General features: G+C 31.4%; 1 long non-coding RNA gene across 1 annotated transcript; it reads left to right on the top strand.

Moving 5' to 3' along the window:
* The first annotated feature begins 13,650 nt into the window (after nucleotides 1-13,650).
* Nucleotides 13,651-19,896, top strand: LOC132753184 (uncharacterized). The gene is made up of 3 exons (XR_009628918.1): nucleotides 13,651-13,736; nucleotides 17,109-17,208; nucleotides 19,807-19,896. It is a non-coding gene; the product is annotated as an uncharacterized LOC132753184 (long non-coding RNA).
* The last annotated feature ends 920 nt before the right edge of the window (nucleotides 19,897-20,816 follow it).

Raw genomic sequence — 20,816 nt, 5'->3', positions numbered from 1 at the left:
ATCCAACAAGAAGCATTAACAAATGAAAATGTTATGCCGTTAATGCAATTTGCATGTAAAGTGACCCGGCGGACGGTATAACTTTGAAATTTGACGTTAACGACGTCGCAAGCGTTTCCTCATTTAGGAAGTAGGCCAATACCATTTTTACATGTCTGATCCACTGCCTATATATAAATATTCTGTAAAAGTCGGTATCATTGGCCAGCCCGCATAGCTCAATCGGTTAGAGCGCGAGACTTGTAATCTCGACATTGTGGGTTCGATTCCCGGGCTGGCAAACCAAAATTACTAATCAGTCTTTCGGATGAGACTTTAAATCGAGGTCCCGTGTATGGGTGCTTAAACACTTGGCACGCTAAAGAACCAGGAGAAGCTTCTGGTATTGGGGCATCTTTCTGTATATGTGATAATTTTGCAGAAAATGAAATGGAAACATATAAGAACAATTAATTGCAATCTTTAAGTAGGCAATTTTCACGAATTGTTTATCATAGTATTATCATTCTTCGTCTGCAATTTTAACATGGTTTATTGATAGGCATGTAAACACACTGATGGGTCAGACTAGGTCATTAAAATAGTAGATTGACCTCCCAAATAAATCAATTAACAGACTTTGCTCATTTTGACTATTATGTTGCATTTTCCAAAGAAAATACCACATGAACTTGAAATTCTATCAAATGACCAATATTAATGATAATATCCAGAAATACCCCTTTATAGTATAAATAAACTTATACCATATAGGGGGTATAGTTTGGATATTATAGACCTGTATATTTTGGATATTATCTTTAACATTGATAGAATTAAAGTTCCTGTGGAAAAAACATTTAATATTCAAATCTCTATCATGCCTACCAAAGTTCATGATGAACAATGTCTTTCGACCGCCCATTCATAAAGGATATACAATACTTGTTAAAACCAATAACCATTGAAAAGTTTATAAGAATATCTGGTCATCAGATGTCTACTAGTTCATCTTCACTTGCTTGCTGCATTTCTTGTTTGGACGCCCTTTGATGCTTTGCATCAATTCTTGTCTTGTACTGTATTGTAATAGACTGTATGATTTTATATGAGCTCTTGTAATGTCGCAAACTTCCTTCTGCTACCGCAATAAACCATTATATGTCTTATATTTATATAATTTTGCTGCATCAAAATGTATCATACATACGAGAAAATAAAAGAATCATACAACTAAGAACAAAATTGTCATTATTTAAAGAATAAATATAACGCATAACCAATTTTAAGCGGGACTGTTAAATTTTTTAAAACAAATCACAATAAAACCATAAGGTAGAATAATAGAATGATTTACACAATTGTAAACCAAGAACATAATAATCACACTGGCAATAGCTTTCGCAGACACGGTGGGTCCATCGAAGCGGCGTTGGAGATTTCGTCGCAGAAGCGGTGGATAAAATATGGCCGTTTGCTGCTGTCGGTAAGCTTATGACGGAATTTTGCTTTATTCTTTAATGTTTAACTGGAAACACCTAGTGAGACTGGAGCCCACATATGTACTTTTCCAACTTATTACACGCACACGGTGCAATTAATTGCCATTTGTGCAATCACTTCTGTACAGTTTGACGAGGGGACGCCACTTTTGCCTAATTTTGCTTAAAACATGCATGTACACATGTGTGCAAAATTACCCCTAAATACGCCAACATTACATGGCATGTATGATAAATGCACAAAACAACCATATTTTTGAACTTTTGAAAATTGTTATTTCCTTTTTATAAAAGAATTGACAAAAAGTGATTACAACGCAAGCGGCGGCGAGTTGATCGCAACGCAGTGCGTTTGTCCGGATACAGTTATTGTCCATAATGAGGGTTTACTTGACATAACTCTTTTTAAAATAGTGTACAACACTTCTCTTATTTTGATATCAGAGAAACATGTTTCTTTAGTTTAAAATAATATGATTATTTATGCAAATAGATGTTCTAGTTGCACTTCCATTTTCCATCCATTGTAATTCCTTTGGTAGAATAGTTTTCGTTCAACCATTGACTTAAGTAAACAACAAACATATAAAAGAAATTCCCGTAAAGAGTAACAGAAAATGCTTCTTAAATACGAAACACAATCTCATTTTTGAATGTCACTGTGTTATAGTACCATACTGAGAACACCAATTCAGTACATGGTCGCTTAGGGTTAAATAAATAAAACAATGAAATTCATGAATTCAGAAAATGATATCGGTGACCTCTAAGATTTTTGGCTTGAAATGTTTATCATATTCTAAAATCATGACAAGTTTCAAGAATACATGTCGAACATCTTTAATTTTGCCTATATGTCTTTATAATATTGCACGTTTGTTAATATTAGTTATAAAGATTTTTGACAAGTTTAATGACCGTTTTTTGTTTTTTGTTGTTGTTGTTTTTTTGTGTGTTTTTTTACAGGTTTGGTCACTTGTTGCCGAACCGCTTAGCTAATGTTTTGTTGCAATCATTTATATACGGCCATATAACCCGTAAAAGTTTCATAACAAATATATAACACAGCAAGCGTCTTTTTTATTGAAAGAAATTGATTTCTTCATAAATTGACAGCATCCTAACTAAGATACATTGCACTGTCGTCAATTTATAAGTCAAGTTAATAAAAAAAAATTTAATAAGTAAGATTTGAATGTTTTATATGCGTGTCTTTATACAGCATTGCATCTTGACATCATGACATTTTGAGTTAAGGTAGTACACCCCTAATGGGCACTATAAGGAACTGTCAAGTTGACAACATAGGACAGTTATTTGCCTTAAATGTCACCTGTATGCAAAATTTAAACAAAATTTACCGTGTGGTTTATGAGTTATGGAGATTTTTCTGAACTAAATCTTTGCCATTAGAAGGACTTTTTTTCAGAAATGAGGAAACTCTAAATAATCTATAATATTATCAATATGAAAAATGTTTTCCTATTGCTCATTGTTAAAAAACAAATAATGACAATAAGTAACAAATTAAACAAGCAAAATGATTGTTTTTACATGAAATGTTTTTAATATGTATAAAAATGTAATCCTACCCCACCCACTTTTAACACTTATTTGACCATTTCCCAATGTAAAAATCCTTTTTTAAAATATCCCTAAAATTTTCCACAATGAGGGGCTGTTTTCAAAGTTTGCCTTAATTTTTTTAAATGTACATTGGTTGGTCTTGCAAAATATAAAATACTTTTACCGTGTAGTTTTTATTTATTAAACTTTGAAAATATCTGGTATCATATTTGCTATTATATTTGGCATTATTAAGTAAATAAATACCTACAATAATAATATAATTAAAATAAAACACTTTGATCTTACATTAAGGATCTGAGAGATTAATAAAAATGTTAAAAAGAAAAAAAGGAAGAAAAAAAAGTTGCCCCTTCTGGGGTTGAACCCACGCCCATCAATATCAATACACTTCACAGTGATTGTAGGAATTTGTAGCCTATTTGAATACTCTTCAAAGTGGAGATAGTGCGTTAGGGATATGCAAGACGTCAAATATCGACCGGAGAAGTATAACGACATAAATATGTCAACATGCCTGAAAGGATGTCGACAAGACGCCCTTACTTTTTAGCCTTCTCATAATAACTAATGTGCAGTTGAGATAAGATATATCAACATGCCAGAAAAACTTGTTGACATGCCTTTAACAGTATAATATATGGACAAAGTGTTTGTCGACATGCACTGAAACATATGTGGTCAAGAAGCCTAGATTTTGTACAACAAACCATGATAAAAGACGTCATGTCGCGTTTATATATGTCGACATGCCGACACACGAGTTAAATACGAACATGGCATCTAGGGGGTCAATTCAAGCTTCCATAGTTAATGGGAATCAATAATAGCTATGTCAACGTATTTTATCTCGACAAGCCTTGTTATATCTGCTTCTTGGAGAATATCACCGCGTATTTACATCATGGGCACTGTCGGAAAGACCCAATTAATATTCGGAAAGTTAACTCCTCCCACCACACCAAAATCTTTGAATGGTTCATCCTTTGAAGAGCATATTGAACACTTTGAAAGGTCATTTGTGTTTTAATATAAAATTTGGTATATATCCGTTTCTGCAGTGCATTTTGTATATGCGTTTTATCTAACTAGCAGTTATACCAAAAAAATTATGTCACAGGGTGAAAAAATGTGCAGCCTGACCGGGACTCAAACCCGGGACCCTCGGAATACCGTACCGCAGCTCTACCGACTGAGCTTTCCGGCCGCTACACACATCACCGCCCCGAAATAGTGAACAGTTCGAACCGTGACAATTATTCTAGTCAGTGCTTGGTTAGCGACCATATACTAGTATTTTATATACGTTTATACATACACTTATCAAGACGTTTGGACACCTTTAAAATGATATTTCAGTTTGCAGCCAAATGTATTATTCTGAGTTATAGTATTGTACAAATGAAATTAAAAGGAAACTAAAAAACACGTCAGTCATTACTCGATGGGCGGGATTTTAGTTTCCGGATAATAATTATTTGACGTTCAAATGGTCCCCGTCCTGTTTTATAATAGACATAAGTTATGTCGACATGGTCTGATACAGATGTTGTACAGATTCTATATTTCTCCATCAAAACCATGATACAGCACGCCATGTCGCACTAATATATATCAACATGATCACATATAAATTATCACGGACCACGGCATCTCGGGGGGTCAATTCAAGCTTCCATACACGAACAATGAGTATTCCGCATGTTATTATGATCATTTGGTATTGCTACAATCAGAAACACAGTTAATATTTTGTCGTTAAACAAAATGTATTTTGTTGAAATACATGTTTACAATATCAAATTGGCAATATCAATCCCAGAATACAACATTGGAGTTTACATACAAAGAAATACAAATGTATTTTGTCCGTAAACAAACTGTTCAACTCAGATCAACAAGGCTATATTTTTGGCAACGAATAGCCTCCATAACATACTGCCATTGCAAAAGCTCAACTCGGTGCACTTTGTAATCAGGTGATGTTAAGCAAATGGTTGTTTGAAATAAGCAAAGCGATTCTGAGTTTGTTAAATTTGTATACCGATGGTAAAATAGGAACACATTTTAAAGATCTCTTTATTATTGTAACACTACAAAAATTAACCTATTTGCCACATAGATGAAATATGTTTTACCACATTAAGGTATGTTGGCAATTGGTGTAATTATAGTTAAGTAGTTGTATGGAAGTTAAAATACTACTTTGTTAACATTTTGCTACCTTTACGACACAATACTACTTCTTTATATGGATACTTTCTCCATCTGTTTAACATCAACATGCTGTTAATCAATTATTAAACATTATTAAACACATGTTTGACATTCCTAACAAGTTAAAACAGTATGGATTTCTGAGACATAAATTGCCTTTAACGTTTTATTGTTTTGAACGAAAGGAAAATAATCATAATATGCCCACAAGTACAATACAGTACAGACGTAAATAACCGACCTCAGGTGCGGTGCAGTAACGTTACTATTCGGCAGCTAGTATAAAAGTCTATACCATACCTTAAAAGGACAACAACAACAATAATAGATAAATAGGCAAGAAAGCGTACTAGATTCTCTATAAGACTTATAGAGCAAAAAATCATTTGATACAATATGTTTTATGCACTCTATTTAAATTGATTATTTCTAGTAAGAAAGTGGACTTTTTGGTGCAAATGTGTTTCGCAAAACGTTTATCTTTTACTTTATATCCCTGGCCGATAACAAGAAAGCCATTTTAGTTAAATTAGAAAGAACGTTAACGTCTTAATATAACATACATGTAACTGAAAGATTAATTTAATTACTTCGTAAAAATGTACACTTTAAACAGCATGCCTCTTAGAATTTTAGTATATTTTCCTCAAGTTTGACTTTCGAAAATATTTTTGTTGGAAGCATTCAGCTTTAAGAAAAAGACCAGTGAACAACATTTACAAATATGCCAAAATATAACAATGCTACATTCATTCTTCATATTACATTTTCTAAATAGTGTGTAATAAGTGTTAGAATATTCCAGGGCTCAAGGATACATACCTTGCACACTATGCTAAGTTGCGATGGTCATGGGTCAATGTTGACTATTCATTTACTCAGTTCGTCAGCTAAAACAGAAGAATATGATGTGAAGTTCCATAGCTTATTATTTTTAATTAATATGGGTAATAGTCACAAACGCTAAAAGCAATTTCATTAAAATAGTGTTGTAAAGATGACAGTTATAACAAGTTCAACTGTGTATTGTAGCTTGAAATCAAACAGTAATGAATGTATAAAAAGAAAAAGAAAAACTTGAGATGAGTATTTAGATTACCTTTATATTCATTATTGCTGGTGGAGTCTGAACTGTTAAGTTGCTTGTCTACTTCTATCCAGAACACGACTATTGAACTAAAATGGAATAATGAAAGAACTATGAATATTTTGAATCAAACAAATAATGTAAATATATGTATTTTGGAAGATTTCAAATAATGGAATACAATACATTTTGTTTATTATGTAATTATGTTTTATTTTTTTATTTACTAACTGAGTGAACACCACCCCTGTGGTTTTCATAAACAATAAATATCAATAACAAATAATATTATGTGTTATTATTCATTAATTTACGGAGAAAATGCACATACTATGATATTAAACCATTGTTTCTTCTGATGTAGATATGCTGTGTTGACGCTATATAAATGGTTTTTTTTTCTGTTGAAGATATGCTGTGTTGGCGCTATATAAATTCTTCAGCTACAACGAAACAACAGCAATGTTTAAGTAAATCATTTAATTTTAACATTCTACACGCATACGAGTATAAACATTGCTCATGAACTCAAAACATGCACATACGCACATGTTTTGTTTATGATGGCATTTTCATATATTATGACGGGAACGGCGTTCCATACTTAAAAAATAAATGAACGAGAGTGTCCCCCCAAAGAAACTTTTTTTCTCAAATATATAATGCAATGTCGTATATTTATCAAACATTATGCTTGCTAACTTCAATGCATAGTAATTGCAAACAGCTAAATACATTTTGTATACTGAAACATGCATATTTCTTTTATCAGAAGTTTGGTCTTGAGAATATCATTTACAAAAGATGTACATCCAAAACGATCGCTATTTACAAAATTAACTTCTAATTTTACGAAAAATAAACATAAATTTGACTTACCTTACATGAATTAGCGGTAAATCGTATCGATAAAATATTTTATGAACTTTTTTTTCATTTCAAATAGACGCCGCCATTAACTTTATGACGTCATTTAACCTCCAGCTCTGAAGAGTACTGACTATGGCACGCCGCGGCTGTCATAGGAAAACACGAAAATATAAATTTTTAAAATCTAATTTATTTTGTTTTGCCAATGAGTACAATATGCAACTTTTTTGTATAGGACATTTAGACAATATACTTTTGTGTGGTATAGATAAAGATTTTGTTGCAATTAGTCCGAGTGCATGTTTTTCGTTGACTGGACTAATATATGTCTGGCTGAAAAAGAGAAACACATTAAGCTGATAATTAGGTTCTTAAAGGGACTCCACTGCGGATTGGAAATATTTTCCCGAGATTTGTGTATCATTTGATGTGATGTAGTTCTGAACGCACATTTCAGATCATCATCCTCAGCCCGTTTTTCCAGAGTAATTTTCATTGTGCAAAATGCCCATAAATTGCAACGCTTTTCACTCAGATAAGACAAAAAGAAACCGCACAAAATATCGATTTTCAATTTAATTTTGAGTATATTTCTTTAGTATCCTTTGCAGATTTTTTTCCATTTTGAGTGCTTCACTCTCGATCTATGTAAGAATTTCTGATTCTACGTTTCTAGGCTGTATGACCTCAGTAGAGTTCCTTTAATCAGTACAAATCACATTTTAAAATAGCTTTCTCTTCGATCATTTCAGACATTAAAACTTTAGCTGTCGTATCAGACCCTTCCCGTGATAATTTGGCACACTGTTCATGTCGTAAAGTTAAACTTACTAAAATTTTAAAGACTTTATAAATAATAATTCTTTTTTTTCTCATAACATTTTTGTTTGAAATTAAGTTTTTTTTTCAGACTTTATTTTGAAACTGTTGTAATTTGTTCGGTTTTAATATCAAACTATAGACATTAGTTAGCCTGCAAGGCCAGACGATATGTACATGTACATTGTTTTGACTGACAGGAAACTCGATCAGCAGGGGTTCAGGCTCAAATATACAAGGCTTTAGTGACTAACATTTATCATAAGCCAGTGTTTGCTTATATTTTATCCTCAATATGCCATCTTTGATAGAATTTTTTTAGGCTTAGGTGCCTTGGGCGCCTCAGCCCATAAGCCCCCCCCCCCCCCACGGTGGATCCGGGCCTGATGTGAGTGACTTAATTACTGTCATCAAGTAAAAAATGAATAGAAATAAATGAAATCATATTTTTTATTAAGTTTATATAAAAAGAAATTATTAACCTGCTAATTTTAATTACTGCATGAGCATATTGTGAAAAATGATTGTTTTCATTGGAAAAGTCTCCTGTTGCAACTATCAAAAATACTCAAATACTGATCAAACTTGGCACATTTGTTAACTGGACCAAAGCCGTTGTAATAGCATGTTCAATCTTAAATTTCCTGTAACCATGGCAACGGCCGGGGGACATCTAAAATTGACAAAAATCACTATTTTGCGTTGATTTTTTCCATCAAAACTTATTTCAAAGTGCTGCAACTTCTAATTGGATTAAGATAAAGTCAAAGGCTTTTCAGCTTTAAAGGGGCGTCGTCGAAAAGATGATCACGTTTTTAACAACATTTCTCAAAACGAAAAAAAGGTGTGAAAAGCTCCAGGTATAAATTTGAATTATTGCAAAAAAGATACGAACCATTTTCTCTCAGTTCCATATCAAATTGAGCAGGTCATTCTTACAAAACATGCAGAGAAATGTACGTTATTTTGAGTGTCCCTTGAATTAGCAGCTCATTGTCATGTAACTGTTGAAATAGTCAGTAATTTTGTTTTCACGGTACTATTCTCAAAAGATGTAGGACTGAAATAAACACATTTTTGTTAAATTATACCAATATATTCAGGTGTTTGGACATGTTAAAACAATATACCAAATTTTACAGATGAATGATACATAAATATTGTATTTTACTATTTAAATGCATACTTATTTTTCACTGAAAAACATTTCGACATTAGAATGTTATTGCATGGTTATTTATGATACAGTTTTATACAAAAAATATTAACAATGAATTCATTAAGAAAATCTGATTAAAAGGATGTCAATTGTCTAAGTGTTATCGCACTATAGTCTGTCCCATTAAAAAAGGAAATGAACTTTTGCCTGGTATGAATTAACAAAACGAGGTTGAATAAAAATTAAACCATTTTTGTAAACTAAAAAAAGTCACCCTCGAGATTTTTCAGGATTTTTCTCTAAAGTTTCTACTTTTCTTGTATTAAGCAAAGTTATAGTTCTCTACGGCAAGTCTCGTTGTTTATTTTCCGTAGCCATTGGCATGCCGAAGTACTCTTCATTTGAAGATGAACGGGTCATGTTTCTAAAATGTACATGAAGTTCTCGGGGTCGTTTCACGATTATTGAACAAAGCTGAATCTACAAGATATAACAGTTTATTTGCGATGCATGATGCAAAACTTAAAAAAACATGAATAGATTTACAGTTGAGTTCACACTAAACTTCCCACCCTTGTGCACTTCTAGTGCACTAGAGCTGAACTAGAAGTGCACACCGTGTGCACTTCTAGTGCACTAGACCATATGACCAGACTGGCCAGGGAAGGTGACACCTAAATTGTTTATTGGATAATTGTATATCAAGTGACAGGGGGCATCTATTGTTAAGCTGCTATAAGGAAAAACAACTTTGGGAATGTGTGGCCTATTCATGAATATAAATAAGTAAATTTTAACATATTAGGTGATATCATGTTAAAGCTTAAAATTAAAAAAAAAAATTATTGTAATCATATTTTAATTAACCAGTATTTAACTGTAAGTGTAAAACAATACCCCTTCAAATCAATTTTAAAGAATTAATAAGGTCAAATTTTAATATGCTCCGTAATGGATAATTGCGTAAAAGTGTTTTTAAAGCTATTATTTCAATTTTTCAAGTGTACAAATGGGAAAATTAATGTGGTAATTCTGGCTTGTAACACTTACATAACCATTTTTTCTCCATAAGCTCAAACAAATCAAGGAAAGGTTTATATTTAAGCTAAAATATTATTTCTATAATATATAACTTAGAGACAATTCCTCATGTTCAATATTGAAAGAGAATATTAATACATTAATTTTTAAACAATCAAAAATGTGATAATTTATTATTCAACTGTGTAATGCTTGCATATGTTTTAAAGATATAAATGATTAAAATATTATCCATAAAATAAAAAAAAATTGTTAACTTTATTCATGATTTCAATATTAAAATTGAATGTATAAAGGGAATACTTTTATTGAAGAGAAAAATCTCAAGTCATGCTGTGTATTGGTGTTTTACTGAGATGGATTGTTTTCATTATACCATTATCCTGCTGATAAGAGGGCCTCAGGGTAAATAACAAAGAACAGTCAATTTTGCGAATTATAAGTATGCATTGAAATACCTTGGTTTTCTCAAAATGCATGTTAGATAATTATAAGCCTGGGATTCATCAGGCGTTGGCACTCAGGCTAGTTAGCCGAATCCTATAAGTCATATAGATTAATGACCATAATTTTTTTTATAATCAAATATACAAAAAAATCATAATGGCATAAATGCATATTAGATATTATTGTCTCTAAAGCGGAATTTTGTATATTTATCCATTTATCCACATTTCTTGCCACTCTGCATAATAATATATAACTTAAGAGGCAATTCCTCATGTTCAAAATTGAAAGAGAATATAAATTAATTTATTTTAAAACAATCCATACACTGTGATATTATGTTTTTCAACCATGAAATGCTTGCATACTTTTTAAAGATATAAATAATTTTTTCGATGAATCACGGAGCTAAATATCTATACATGAAATAAATAAAATTGATAACTTTATTTAAGATTTCTCTATCAAAAATTTAATGAAAAAAGGGAATGCTTTTATACAAGAGGACAGTCTCAAGTCATGCTGTGTATTGGTATTTTACTGAGAATGCCTGTTTTCATAATACTGATCTCCTGCTGATAAGGGGCCTCAGGGTAAATAACAAAAATGCAGATGTATGCAATATTTATTTAAAATTTCCTGTTTTTTGTTTCCAAAATACATGTAAGACATCTAAGATAAATGACTATAATTTTTGTATAATCAAATGTAAAAAAAATAATAATAATGGCATAAACGCATGTTAGATATTATTGTCATTATTGTCTTTGAAGTGGAATTTTCTAATCTTATCATAAAAAAACTGGTTTAAAATCAATATCAGTGTTTACTATTCTGGAAAGACCTCATTTCAATATTTATCCACATTTCTTGCAATTCTGCATTAAAATCATCTTTTAGTTTCTGAAGTGGGAAATGTTAATTTTTTATTATAGATTTGACAAATTTACCTTGTCAGTTTTAACACATTTAGAAGATAATATATCTTAAAGAAAATATTTAAATACATGTGATTATAAAACTTTTGCAACTTCCTTTTCACTTAAATGCAGATCTTTTTTTTTTTTCTTTTTTTTTAATTTTTACCATACTCGTACATGAGCAGAAAACAGTTACAGAAGATTTAAGTGTCATAAGTCATGCTGTGAATTGGTATTTTAATATAGTACCCTGCTGATAAGAGAGCCCCTTAGGGTGAATAACAAAAGGCAGATGATAAATATAAGTAGGCAATGTAAATTCTGTATTCTCTGGATGTTGGTGCAAATAAATTTCATTACAGTAGTACAAAAAAGAAAAAAGAAAACTGAAATATTTTTGCATTTTATAATAAACTCATAAAAATAATCATATTGCATAATTATGTTACAGTGCATGAAAAAAAAGAAAAAAGATTCGTGTTGTCTCAAAAAATGGAATTGAAAGATTTTCTAATCTTTTTGTTAATATGTTGTGTGAACTCAACTGTACCCAAACCATGTCAGTTAAAGTATACTAGTGTCCCACAGGTACATATCAATACTTAATCCACACATATCAATACTTAATATACCACCATTATATATAAATATTTATTTTTAGAATAATATATATCATTTATATTAATCTTAGGTAAATCTCAGTTTCAGAAGGTAAGAGAGATTATATTAAATGAGATAAAATTGACAAAATTTTGGCCAATTATAAACATATTAAATCTTTAATGTATTAAAGACTATTAATGCTTAAAATCATTACCTTTAACTAAAACAACCATAAGTTAAGATAAAAAAAAAACAAATTGGTATAATTTGCCCCCCCCCCCAAAAAAAAAAAAAAAAAAAAAAAAAAAAACTTGACTGAATTTTGTTTAATTAGCATTTCAATGTTTCATATTTCATTAACAAGATTATAAAAAAATAGAATCATATTAAATATCAATTAATTTTGTTTATTTATGCACTTATCAACATTAAAGTTATAATTATTTATATTTACTTATTCTAACAATTAAGTTTTAAATTCAGTAAAATTAATGAATTTGAAAAATTATTGTTCTAATATTTTACGCCATATTTTACAAAATCTAATATTCACAACTTCAAATTTATTATGAAAAACTATTATACAGATATCTATATTTATCTATCTTTTTGTAAAAGTCAAATTGCTATTCATTGAAATAAAAGGTAACTGCTTAATACATATTATAGGTCTGGTGCACTACAAAGTGCACTTATGAAGTGCACTAGTAGTGCACTACTAGTGCACTTTGAAGTGCACTAGTAGTGCACATCTAGTGCACTCCTAGTGCACTTTGTGTAACCTTTAGTGTGAACTCAACTGTAATAAGCAACCACATGGAATAGTTATAGATCAATAGAAATTGCACTTAATTTAAGTGGAATAGAATCCCTACAGTATAAATTTCGAAATAGATCTTTATAAACGACGAATTCGCATTTGGAAGATTCCTTCATTGCCAGTTTCTATCCACATAATCCAGTTTCTCCTGAATGACTCCTAAACTTATGAACTATGATCCATCTTTTAATTTTTAATCAACTACATGTAATCTTTCTCATTTCCACGTTTCCATACTGTATGTGGAGTATCTGGGTTAGCAAATGAAATATGTAAATGAAACACATCATAATTCAGTAAGTTTCAAATCCATAATTCAAGAAGGGGTCGCCAATTTCAGTTGTCAACATCAAAATGTTTATAATTCTCGAAAATGGATTCCTGACGAAAAAAGTACTACATAAGGAATTCTATAATAAATATACAGTACAGTAGACGTTTAAATATGATTTTTTTTTTCAAAACGGCTTTATTAAGTTTTTTTTATTTATATACATGTATATTTCTTATCATCATATTACAAGTTACACTTAATTTTTGTATCATCGACCATTCCTTGCGCCCTACTACCCTGCGCCCCTCGTATAGGTTGAATGCTACTATTTTCCGATAGATGGACGGATGTCCACATGTGAAAATATATTATCAAAATTCTCATTTATAAAACAATTTTCTGTATAACCAAGTAAGTATTATAGATAAGCACGATTTCTTTAATGTTTATTTTTAACTTGTATTTTTTAGAATTGTTTTGACATAGATCTACATGATAAACAGTTATTTGCAAGTATCAAGTATTCGGACGAAAAGATTTCGGGTAAGTTGTGTTCTGAAAGGAAAGCCGGGTACTCTCTCTTTCTGTCTCCTTTCCATACCCGCCTTCTTTCTTAACGGTTAATTTCGGCTATATAAACAGTTTCCACACTTGCAAACCACAGGCTATTCTTATCAAAGCTATCCAGTTGTGTATCTCATTGGTCTGACATATGGTAGGTTAAATAGTTATTTAAAATACTTTGGTGTCAAAAGATGTGCTGAAGTAAATACTGTGACAAAGCTATATAAACAGGTCTAGGATTTCATGATATTTATGGATAGTCTAAAAATTTAAGGATTTTTCAATTCATAAATTTACAGATATTCAATGTGAAATTTGCGGTTTTTAGTTTTACACTAAAATCCGCAGCTTAAGACAAGTTGTTTTATTGATTGTTTATATTTACAAGGAAGTGGCTAGCCGTACGGCTAGAACTTTTGGCTAGCCGGATGTGAGTCATGTACGGCTAGCCAAAACACACTGTATTAGCTAGCTGTAAGTCACTTTTGAGAATCAAATCAGTGTTGATGATTAATGCCTTATTTTATGCACATATACTGATATTTGTCAAAGAAACAATATCAATTTCGAATGGTTACTTTTTTTATTTTTTCGAACATTTTGATAACAAAATATACGAACCAACTAAAAACATTATTTGTGCTCTTATGCATCTTTAAGTGCTTAAAAGCACCTTTAAAGTGTTTTTTTATTTTTTTCGATAATTGAAACAATATGTATATCGTCGTATGTACGCGACACACGTACGGCTAGCCAAAAGTTCTAGCCGTACGGGCCCGTACGGCTAGACACTTCCTATTTACAAAGGTGAGTTTCATCTTTGTATGATGATTTTTGAATTTTTGTTAAAAGTGAAAATTGAAAGTCATCAAATTGTTCTGAATCTGACCATACTGTTACATTTATTTATATAATACCTAACCTTATTCATTTTAACCTGCGGGTTTGAATTTTAATGCAACTTCTGCTATTTTCTAACAATATTTGAATTTTAATGCAACTTCTGCTATTTTCTAACAATATGTCTGTAAATTTACAGATAAAAAAATTTGTATCATTATGGATCGTCCAAAAATTTACAGATTGTCCATAAATATCATGAAATCCTAGACCTGATAAAATCAAAAGCTTTACATTGGTATAATAGATTTTAGGTAAAGAGTTATCTCGACCCTATACCAACTCGGCACACATCAACTCTGCACGGGTCTAATCGGCCCACTTAGAAAAAAACATATTGAAGGTATTAACTTTTTCTGATTATGTTATCACAGCAAGCTGTTCTGCAGAATTAAAGTATATTAAGAAGAAATTTGTTACGTTTATTCTTGCAGATTCGTTGAAAATTAATATAATGCAAATGTGTTTCCTTTGATGCTTTTTGTTTTTAAAGTACTCTTCAAAAAAATATGAAATAAAAACATGTTAACTTATTATCATAAGCTTCAAATTAGTTGTAGGTGCTCATTAATCAAATTTGAAAGAAAGTGTCATTCATAATTATCACCTGATTAATCTGTACCTTTAACATACACGTGGTAATTGATTGGTGATAATGGCAGTCCTTTAATGTCCTTTTCCAATTTCATTTACCAAAATTCTAATAATTATTTAAGAAAAAATCTAACCACGTTTGTGAATAAGTCCATATACACGGATAAAAATGAACCACATGTTTTTTGTATGTTTGGTACACCATATGTTTTCCATATGTAAAGCATATGTGTTTCATGTGTTTTGAGAAACATGTGTATAAGAACATATGTTTTTCAAATGTAAGATTAACATATGTTAAACAGGACCATATGAAAAACATGTGTCAACAAACATATGTTAAACTCACAGTTATCACATGTTTTTCATGTGAATAAGTTTTCATATGTTAAATATATGTGAACTTTCATGTGTTTTTCATATGATAAATTTATGATTATATATTCTTTAAGATTTACACTTTGAACAGTCTTAATTAGATTCTACATGATTGTACACAAATTCTTAAAAGATTCTTGGTTCAAGCATCTATGTGCTTATTATGGTTATGGGGAGAATAGTCTGCCATTCATTTTTATTCGTGATTTTTTTCTCCCTTTGTATATGTTAGTGTTTATTAAGTGAAATTTTAACAATCAAGAACTCAAAACGAAGTGACCCGTAGATAGTGACCATCATATCATAAATATGATTTTCAAATTAAGATTTATCTTGTAAGTTCCAAAAAGCATTATTTATAACAAAATATTACCGAATTTAACATTTCATGTAAATAAAGGGAGGCAATAAAAAGTTTATTTTCTATATAGTCTAAGTCAAATTTTTCAATAAAAAATGAATGCATATATTCTAATGATTACATATAATATGTACAAATACTTGCAGTACATATTTTACATATTCTTCGATGTTTGAAAATTGTTTTATAAGCATAATTATATACATATAATACATATGAAAATTGTTTTATAAGCATTATTATATACATATATATAATTTCACTTAAGTGTGGTGTTAAACACCTAACACTTGTAAAATTCTTATGAATGATCAAGTTCAAACAAACCAAACTCTGGAACACAAGTTCATACCGTTTGTTATGAAAAACATGATTCATATAAATCCATATGAGAAAAACATAAGTCTATACCATAAATGTAAACATACAGTTCCTTTTCTTGGAGAAACACTGTTTCCTACCATATGAAAAACATATGTTATCCTACCATATGAAAAACATATGTAATACATGTGTATCCATATGAAAAACATGTCTTTGCATTATATGTAAAACATATGGGGTACTTTTCTTGGAGACACCATATGTTTCTACCATTATCCATATGTAAAACATGTGTGTCACATACGTTTAATATGTGATGCATTTTTATCTGTTTACTACAAAGCCTAAGTATAGAGCTGTATGTAGTATGCAGCATTCAAATAATGCCTCAGGAGTCAGGATTGGCCCAAATTCAGGGGTTTCTTGATATCAAACAGTCTGACAAAGTGAAATTCTAAAAGGTTAATTTCAAGGCAATGTTGAGTTCAAGCCAACAAAGGGCCTGGAATATTCGGAAGCCATTGGGAGAGAGTAAGACTGCAAAAAGCTAAAGCTAAAAATTTCCTTTGAAAGGATAATTCAGAATCATATTTGTTATGCCATAGGTCACTATAAATCACAGTTTGAATTGCAAGTGATTCATACTTAGATTTGTGTTGTAGGTGCTGACATTTACATACAAACATGTCATCTGGAGGATATCAGAGGGAGTTAGATCTAGCACCAACTGCAACCATTGATAAAGTTGCTTTAAACAATAAGGTGAGAAAATTACACACTTTAACCCATTACTTCATGAGCATTTTGTGAAAAATGGCTGTTTTCATTGAAAAGTCTCCCGTTACAAGTTCAAATTGCTATAATACTATAAAAACTGCTTCAACACTAATCAAACTTGGCACAAATGTTGACTGTACCATTGCCCTTGCAACAACATGCTCAGGCTTAAATTTTCTGTTACCATGGCAACGAGGGGACATCTCAAAATTGCCAAAAATCACTATTTTGCGTTGATTTTTTCCATCAAAATTGATTTCAAAGTGCTGCAACTTCTCAATGGATTGAGATAGAGTCAAATGCTTTTCAGCGTTGGTTACACGTTACCTTATGATCAATCTGGGGTCATTTACAGCCTCTCACAAGTCCAAAATTTTCTTGGCGATGAGGGGGACTCCGCCCCCCTTCAAACCCCCCAAACAGAAGGGGGCACATCCCCCTTCTGGCAACCCCCTGATGTATCTTTTGGTTGGGGGGCCGCGCCGAAAAAGAGGTCACTTTTTTTAACAACATTTCTCAAACAAAAACAAGTGTTGGGGGCCTAAATAAGGCATTTTTTCATCATTTGAGACAACAAAAAAGGGGGGGGGGTGAAAAAGGCGTTAAAAGGCGTGTATATGAAGTAATGGGTTAACAGAAAATGATGAAAATACTTGAAATTACCCTAAATCGTGTTTTTTCATGTTTAAACATGGCCTGTCATATAAATTTGAAGAAAAATTGTTGTTTTGTAGATTTTTTTATTTTTTTCATTAACCCATTACTTCATGAGCATTTTGTGAAAAATGGCTGTTTTCATTGAAAAGTCTCCCGTTACAAGTTCAAATTGCTATAATACTATAAAAACTGCTTCAACACTAATCAAACTTGGCACAAATGTTGACTGGACCATTGCCCTTGCAACAACATGCTCAGGCTTAAATTTTCTGTTACCATGGCAACGAGGGGACATCTCAAAATTGCCAAAAATCACTATTTGCGTTGATTTTTTCCATCAAAATTGATTTCAAAGTGCTGCAACTTCTCAATGGATTGAGATAGAGTCAAATGCTTTTCAGCGTTGGTTACACGTTACCTTATGATCAATCTGGGGTCATTTACAGCCTCTCACAAGTCCAAAATTTTCTTGGCGATGAGGGGGACTCCGCCCCCCTTCAAACCCCCCAAACAGAAGGGGGCACATCCCCCTTCTGGCAACCCCCTGATGTATCTTTTGGTTGGGGGGCCGCGCCGAAAAAGAGGTCACTTTTTTTAACAACATTTCTCAAACAAAAACAAGTGTTTGGGGGCCTAAATAAGGCATTTTTTCATCATTTGAGACAACAAAAAAGGGGGGGGGGTGAAAAAGGCGTTAAAAGGCGTGTATATGAAGTAATGGGTTAACAGAAAATGATTGAAAATACTTGAAATTACCCTAAATCGTGTTTTTTCATGTTTTAACATGGCCTGTCATATAAATTTGAAGAAAATTTGTTGTTTTGTAGATTTTTTTATTTTTTTCATTAACCCATTGCTTCATGAGCATTTTGTGAAAAATGGCTGTTTTCATTGAAAAGTCTCCCGTTACAAGTTCAAATTGCTATAATACTATAAAAACTGCTTCAACACTAATCAAACTTGGCACAAATGTTGACTGTACCATTGCCCTTGCAACAACATGCTCAGGCTTAAATTTTCTGTTACCATGGCAACGAGGGGACATCTCAAAATTGCCAAAAATCACTATTTTGCGTTGATTTTTTCCATCAAAATTGATTTCAAAGTGCTGCAACTTCTCAATGGATTGAGATAGAGTCAAATGATTTTCAGCGTTGGTTACACGTTACCTTATGATCAATCTGGGGTCATTTACAGCCTCTCACAAGTCCAAAATTTTCTTGGCGATGAGGGGGACTCCGCCCCCCTTCAAACCCCCCAAACAGAAGGGGGCACATCCCCCTTCTGGCAACCCCCTGATGTATCTTTTGGTTGGGGGGCCGCGCCGAAAAAGAGGTCACTTTTTTAACAACATTTCTCAAACAAAAACAAGTGTTTGGGGCCTAAATAAGGCTTTTTTTCATCATTTGAGACAACAAAAAAGGGGGGGGGTGAAAAAGGCGTTAAAAGGCGTGTATATGAAGTAATGGGTTAATAAGGAAAGATATACATGTTATTTACCTTCTTCCTTTTTATGCAAAAAGAATTAGTTTCATTTCAGTTTAATAACAAAATGTTGTTTAGTTCAGGTGAAGCAGATATTTCATGAACGGCATAGCCAGGAGTTAAAGATTCAAAATTTTAACAGTTTGTGTTCATGATTGTTAACTTGTAATTTGGTTAGTTGATGAAGACGTGGGTTTATAATGCCTTAGTGTGCTGTAAAGGAGACTTGATATTGCTATTAGAAGCAGATATTATAGCTCTATCACTACGTACATGTACTGCATATCAGTCCCTGGACCAAGTCACATACCAAAAAAGCATCTTGTTTTACTAAGAATAACTGTAAAGCACAAAATTTACAGGCAACATTAGTGGATATATCATACTCAGTACTTGCAGAGCTTTGGCACCTACATATTATTGTTTTGTTACGTTTTACAGGTTGTGCTAATGAGAGCTATTGTAAGACGATCCAAATTACACCTCATTAATGGTTTAGTAAAGAAAGTTCATAAATTGAGGGACAAAAAGTAAGTTTTACTGTTTCTGAACAGTAACTTCTATATTTTATCCAAATGAAGTGCCTCATGATTTTTTATTAACTTTGAATTTTTACCACATTATAAAAAGTTAAATAACTGAAATGCTGTTTTAGTATGTTTCAAATTGTAATAATTATACATATATTGTACATGTTTGATCTAATGAGATAAAATCAGCATTCTAATCTGTATAAACATGAAACATACAAATTAATATTCATCTATAGTATTCAGGTGAGGTTAAACTGATGATTCTACAGGTTTAGAAACATATAGTTTGAAAAAGAACAGTGTTTAGAAGTATTAACAATTTAACTGACAAATAAAGAGAATTAAGACTCAAATACTTGGAGAACTATGCTTATGAAATCTGATGCCATCTATATCAAATGCAACTATTACAAACTTGTCCAAATATAAATATTTAGCAACAAAATGACAAGTCTCCTAATTATATAAATTTTCTAATTTAAGTTAAAAAAAGAAAAAAAAACACAACAAAAAAGCTATTTGTTAATACAGAGATATACATGAGAAAGCTGTTGTTGAGTAAACTTGATAGTGTCCATTTAGAATATTACAGTAAATCAGTTTTAAGTCTTGTCAAATTAAATCTAATTTCACAGAAATATTTAAAAATAAGTTATTCTATATTAATTTTTTGCAGTACTCTTCTATAAATGAGCTATACATGCAAGTCTATTCAATATCACTGATCTGGTTATTTGGTATGGCTATAAACTTGTTATTTGTTTTATGCCAATAAAATTATTTGAGTTGAGTTGGTTTGTCAACTTGATAATATATATGTAAAAACTCCAAAGACCATAATTCTCCACAAAATGTTCAAATTGTAAAATGCTGACAATCAATTCACCAGGGCACTTGTTGACGAAGCTTCTGTGAAAC

The sequence above is a fragment of the Ruditapes philippinarum genome, unplaced genomic scaffold (genome assembly GCF_026571515.1).
Source record: "Ruditapes philippinarum isolate M1 unplaced genomic scaffold, ASM2657151v2 ctg17837_1_1_1_1, whole genome shotgun sequence".
In the NCBI taxonomy this organism is placed as follows: Eukaryota; Metazoa; Mollusca; class Bivalvia; order Venerida; family Veneridae; genus Ruditapes; species Ruditapes philippinarum.
This window is presented reverse-complemented; position numbering and strand designations above follow the sequence as displayed.